We start from the raw sequence: 7,074 nt of genomic DNA on the forward strand, positions 1-7,074 counted from the left end.
AATTCATCGGTGCTCCCTTGGATTCGGCTCTAGTTGAATAGATCTGGGTTATGTGGCGGGCTCTGAGCCATATTTTGTGATCTATTCTACTTTGTTTTGTTTTCCCTTGTTAGTTGTTGTTTAAGATCCGCAAGGATCATACACCAAGAAAAAAAGAGGAAGAAAGATCACAAAAACATATTCTTGTAAATATTTTCTTTTTTATTCGTTCATTTTTCTTAAAAATGTTTGTGAATGTGGGTCCCACTTCATATATCGTGAGTACATTATTGAAAATCCTACATGAGTACTTACTAAAGATCCACGGTGATTCCCTTTTACCGATCTCATATTTTAAGGAATCAATCCCTTGACTGTACAAGAATATGTGGACCCGAGCATGTCGCGTGACTGGTAGCGAAGCATAGGCCGAGAACGTTCTTTTGTGGGTATTATTATCGGTTTCCGATATTGGATCATTCATAGATAGCATACTATACCTTCCCTTCATTGCATGCCAACCTTAGTTTAATAATGAAATGTAATTGAAATAAAACTATTGGAATATATATGGAATCTAATAAAAAGTGAAACAACACACGTAATGCCAGACCTTCCAAAATGGAAAAAATAGACATTCACTGGCAGGCGGAGCGAGTAATGTAGCTGCGTTGGGAACATCAATTTCCAACAAAATGAACACATGGCATATGGCATGACCGAAGATGAGCAGGAATTTAGTTTGGGAAGATGAACTGGATTTAATGAGCTGTCTTTAGAGGAAAATAATATATCCATCACTCAAATATCATAAATGAAAGCGAAAATACACTCAATCTAAACCACTTTTTAATTGCTGGATCGAGAGAAATATATTTCAGTCAGTTTGTACTCTTTAAAAAAGAGAAATCCTCAAAGCAAAATATAATACTAATAGAGAGAATACATATCATCAAGAAAAGGATTACCACATATTGAAAGTAGACCAATCATTAATTATGAATAAAAAAGACAAAGAAAATGCCAAAGTAAAAGTAGATTCTTTTAGTGAAATACTTTGTAATTGTTATTGATTTTGCTTTGCTGAGGTTGGAAGTTTTGTACTATATAAATGTTTGCTCCAAAAGTTTGAAAAATGGGAAATACAAGTATTTTGAGAAGTTGGTAGAAAACAAAAAATGAGTGAGAAAGAAATGAGAGAGAGATGGTAGATCACTGGAGCCACGAGCATCCACTTACGTTGGTGGAAACTCGTAGAGGAGACGAGTGTTGTGGTTGTGAAGTTGTTAGGGACGGTCCAGCTACACCGACCAACGACACCAACATCACAGATACAACAGAAACACCAGCCACTACTGAGAAAGAGGAAGAGAGATCAGCTGCGACGGATGAAGAAGAGACGCCGGAAGCGGAGGTGCCGGAGGAGGAAAGGACAACCCGGAAGCTAAGGCCGCGAGAGAACATCAAGCCTCCGAACTTCTACAAGAATTACGTCGCCAAGTGAGGCGCGTAATATCTTTAGTTAGTTATTTCTAATTTTTTGTTTTATTTTGGATTAGTGCTATTTAATTTCTGTTACAAACGTTTTGAGAGTCGGGCGAATTATAAGCCCCATCGGGTTTTTCTTTGTTGGTTCTTTTCCTGATGTTTAGGTTAAGTCGAACCAAACCTAGGGTCCTTAGTTTATAAATAGGGTTTTCATTAATTCCGCAATGAATAAATGAAGAATTATTTGCCCAAAATACTTGCGTAATACTCATGAAATCTTAATCACTGCCGACGGAGAACTCTCTCCGCGCCAGTTCGTGACTTTTCAGCCGCCGACCCCGTTGTTGAGGGCGCCGGATTGTGGTATTTCGTACGTAATTGCAGGTTATTCTTCGTTAGGGATAGGAGATCCCTAACATCTGGTGCTTATCATCTCGAACTCAATGGAATTAGTAGAAGACGTACACGGATCGCCGGTTGCTCTGACTGGAGGCAACGCGCAGGAGCTGTTGATAGGCTCCTCACGCCGACAACCAGTGGGATACCGGCGCGATGCGGGAATTCCTCTGCACCCGCCGCCAAGGGGTGACCCATCTACTGCTCGTCAGCGACCAGAAACCGGTGCGACGGATCCCCTCGCTCAAGGGTTCGATCGGATCATGGCCCGATTCGATCAACTGGAAGTTAGGATGGATAATTCGGATCGTCGTGTGGACGGGTTGGAAAATCCACCGATTCGGGACACGGGACCACCGGATGACGATTATGATTCAGACGAAAGGGAGTATGCGGAATATAGGGAACCTGATTTCCCTCTGCGGGACGCGAACCCTCGACAACGACAACTAGGGTTTCGCGATCGAAGATCGACTAGGGGTGGTCGACGAGGAGGACCTTATCGCCGCTATGATTCACATCGTGAGGCTGATTGGCAGCAAGACATCGCGACTGAGACCAGAATTGTGCCCTACCAGTCGCGCTGCCCATCTAGCTGGGACCCGCCAGCGATTCATCAGCGGGGATGGCGGGATCAGCGACGCCGAGCGTCGTGTTGGGACCCCCCTTCGTCGCGTGACAGACCTCATGCCGAGTACGGCTCCGATACACGTCACAGGGTAAAAATTCGAGCCCCTTATTTCAACGGTTCGGACGTGACTAATTGGATATCTCGGGTGGAGTATTATTTTGATCACATTATGATGCCCGAGGAAGATCGTCTTCATTACGCGGTGATGCTCTTTGAACCGCCAGCGGCAGAATGGATATTTAATTACTAGAATAACAATCAGTTTGTTACTTGGCCGGATTTTTTGGAGGATGTCCGCCACAGGTTCGCCCGCAAAGTTCAGAAATTACATCGACCCTTTGGCCAAATTGGTGCAGACCGGTTCGGTGGCAGAATATCATGATACTTTCGAGAAGTACTTGAATCGTGTTGAGGGACTTCCTGATTACGCCTTAATTCCTATATTCATAGAAGGTCTAAAGATGCCCATTCAAGAAAAGGTTGAGCTGCAACAACCACAATCTTTGGCGGAGGCAATGGCGCTCGCGCTTCGTTTGTCGGCTAACCAGGACCTTCGGTACCAGCAATCGTCATCACAGAAGCGCCAATGGCCCACCAGAGAGTCACGCCAACCACATCAGTCAGTGGCAGGCCAACCAGCCACTCCGTCACTGGGTCCATCCGGGGGACATGCGACACGGGTGCAGGAGAAATCGGAGCGATCACGGAAGGGCCTTTGCTGGCATTGTCCGGAGAAGTATGTACCGGGCCATGTGTGCGCAGTGAAGCTCCTCTGCTACGCAGGCGAAGAAGATGCCGCCGGTCAGGGAGCTATTTTGGAGGACCCCCCACAGGACGAGGAGATCATTACGGAGGATATTTCTCATCTACATGCCTTAAGTGGTAACAGCCGCTTGGTTCCCTTCCAGGTAGTGGGCGAGCTGGGGACTATGGAGGTACAGATTTTAATTGACACAGGGAGCACTCACAATTTTCTGCACCCACGCATTGCAGAGCGCCTGCAACTGGCGCTATCTCCAATTCGTCCTTTCCGGGTTTACGTCGGCAATGGGGCGTCTTTGATGTGTTCCCATGTGTCTCGTCGTACAAAATTGGCAATACAGGGAGCTCATTTCCTAACTGACTTACACATACTGGAGATCCATGGTCCAGATGTGATTCTCGGCATGTCGTGGTTAGAATCATTGGGGAAGATTTCAGCAGACTTCGTCGGCAAGACTTTGGAGTTTCAACAGGAGGGCAGGCCAATTACTTTACAGGGCAAACTCCCTGGTCCGCAACAGATCTCATTACATTCCTTGGCATTATTGGCTTCTTTTTCAGATGCCCACGAATTCTATGAGATTGTGACCATTGAGCCAGAAGACGACGCAGCCTCACTGCTTACTGCTGAGGCTGTTTTCCCGCCGGATTTGCCGGTTGATTTCAGCCGGGTACTGGAGGAGCATCAGGGCGTTTTCGCCCTTCCCGAAGGGATGCCACCAGCGCGTACTTTTGATCACAAAATTCATTTATTGCCGGACACCAAACCTGTCAATGTGAGGCCATATCGATACCCCTATTTTCAAAAGAACGAAATTGAACGTCAGGTAAAGGATATGTTGGATCAAGTAATTATTCAGAGAAGTCAGAGTCCATTTTCATCACCAGTTCTGTTGATCCGGAAGAAAGACGGTACTTTTAGATTTTGTATTGATTACCGCGCACTGAATTTGGCGACGGTACCAGATCATTTCCCGATTCTCACTGCTGATGAGTTATTTGATGAGCTCGGGAAGGCAAAATTCTTCACAAAGCTGGATCTTCGCTCGGGATACCATCAAATCAGAATGCATGAGGCAGATATATTTAAAACACCTTTCCGAACCCATGATGGCCATTTCGAGTTTTTGGTAATGCCGTTTGGCTTGACGAATGCCCCTTCTACTTTTCAAGCAGCAATGAACAGCATTTTTCAGCCACTTCTCCGGCGATGCGTCATTGTATTCTTCGATGATATTCTGATTTACAGCCTTACTATGGAGTTACACTGCGAGCATTTGAACGAGGTACTATCGCTCCTACGCGTTAATAAATTCTATGTAAAATTATCCAAATGTTCGTTCTGCAGTACTACTGTTGAATATCTGGGTCACTTAATTGCAGATGGGGAACTTAAGGCTGATCCGAAAAAAATTGAAGCTATGACGGCTTGGCCATTACCCCACACTGTACGGCAGCTGCGAGGATTTTTGGGCCTAACAGGATATTACCGCCGCTTCGGAGCAAACTATGTGGTGATTGCAGCCCCCCTAACTGATTTATTGAAGAAGGAATCGTTTGTGTGGACACAGGCAGCAACCGACGCTTTCACTGTCCTCAAAGGGGCGATGACTTCAACACCGGTATTGCGGCTACCGGATTTCACAAAAACTTTCTATGTTGAAACCGATGCTTCGGACATCGGCATTGGAGCGGTTTTAATCCAGGAAGGGCACCCAATTGCTTTCTTCAGTCGAAAATTAGGGCCACGACGACGGGTGGCTTCCACCTACCATAAGGAACTTTACGCTATCGTAGAGGCGGTACAGAAATGGAGGCAATACCTCTTGGGGCGAGAATTTGTGATTCGCAGCGAACAGAAAAGCTTAAAGGAACTGCTGCAGCAGGTAGTGCAGACTCCGGATCAGCAATTGTACTCCGGAAGTTAATGGGCTATAAATTCAGAATTGAGTACAAGAAAGGCATCTCCAATAAAGCAGCTGACGCGCTCTCACGGCGGGAAGAGACTGATACTCCGCAAGACCCGCTGCTGACATTAGCTGCGTCGCATCCTGAGCTCTCGTCGTCAGAGAAGGATGCATCTATTTTTGCTGCAGTCGCGCACCCGGTTCCTAAAATCTTGGATGTTTTGCGACGAGAGGTAGCATCATCACCAGAGCTGGTGGAGCTGACAGCAAAGATTCAGTCGGGGGAAGCCCCTGCCCATTTATCATTCACGGATGGACTGATTTACTTCAATCGCCGAATTCTGGTCGGCCAATCGTCTCCAATAAAACGGCTACTGATGGAGGAGCACCATAGTACACCATTAGCAGGGCACCCTGGGCATGAGCGGACGTTTCGGTTACTGGCAGCAGGCTTTTATTGGCTGAAAATGCGAAAGGATGTCAGGAAGTTTGTCGAGGCTTGCGTGGTTTGCCAATCTACGAAGTACTTGACACAAAAACCGGCAGGTCTCCTACAGCCTTTGCCGGTCTCCTCTCAAGTATGGGACGATATATCGATGGACTTTGTCACTGGGCTTCCCCAATCGCGCGGGTACACAACGATAATGGTTGTTGTCGACCGGCTGTCCAAGTACGCTCACTTCGCAGCTCTCCCGACACGCTTTGATGCTTTACGCGTGGCACATTTGTTTGTCAACACAGTGGTTCGGCATCATGGATTTCCCAAAACCTTGGTGTCGGATCGGGATTTGGTCTTTCTAAATGCAGTTTGGGAGGAAATCTTGCGCCTCAGCGGGACTAAGTTGAACTTCACGACAGCATACCATCCCGAGTTAGATGGCCAAACGGAGATTCGTAACAAGGGCTTGGAGCAATATTTGCGGGCGTTCACAGCCGACAGACCGTTGACTTGGTCGAATATTTTGCCATGGGCGGAACTCTCTTTGAATTGTTTTCACCACGCCGGCCTAGGCACCTCTCCATTTCGGGCCTTGTATGGCCGCGAACCACCTCTATTGGTGGCCAGTGCACCGTCGGCGAAGACTCCCCCCAGCGGGGAGAGTTATTAATAGAACTCCGTCAGAATCTACTGCGTGCCCAGCAACGAATGGCGGCTACAACGAACAAACATAGGAGAAATGTCGAATATGACGTGGGCGACTTCGTGTGGCTGAAACTGCAACCGTACCGCCAGCACTCTGTTGCGTAGCCGATATCGGCAAAGTTGGCGAAGAGATTCTACGGGCCTTTCGAGATCTTGCAGCGGATTGGCCCGGTGGCGTATAGGCTGCGGTTACCGGAGGGCAGTAAGATTCACAATGTGTTTCATGTTAGCCTCTTGCGAGCGTTCGTCAAAGATGACCCGCAAGTTCCCTTGCTGTCAAAGTTCGTAGGGAACAGACCCATTGCCTATCCAGTGGCGATTCTGGATTCCCAGGTGCTGTGGCATAACGGAGCAGCCGTGGAGCATGTGTTAGTAAGATGGTCAGATGGATCAGAGTCACCCTCATGGGAGCTGTTCGCAGACTTGAGAAAGCGATTTCCAACTCTTTCCCTTGAGGACAAGGAAATTTCTAAGGAAGGGGGAGTTGTTAGGGACGGTCCAGCTAAACCGACCAACGACACCAACATCACAGATACAACAGAAACACCAGCCAGTACTGAGGAAGAGGAAGAGAGATCAGCTGCGACGGATGAAGAAGAGATGCCGGAAGCGGAGGTGCCGGAGGAGGAAACGACAACCCGGAAGCTAAGGCCGCGAGAGAACATCAAGCCTCCGAACTTCTACAAGAATTACGTCGCCAAGTGAGGCGCGTAATATCTTTAGTTAGTTATTTCTAATTTTTTGTTTTATTTTGGATTAGTGCTATT

Source organism: Salvia hispanica, chromosome 2 (assembly GCF_023119035.1).
Source record: "Salvia hispanica cultivar TCC Black 2014 chromosome 2, UniMelb_Shisp_WGS_1.0, whole genome shotgun sequence".
Taxonomy (NCBI): domain Eukaryota; kingdom Viridiplantae; phylum Streptophyta; class Magnoliopsida; order Lamiales; family Lamiaceae; genus Salvia; species Salvia hispanica.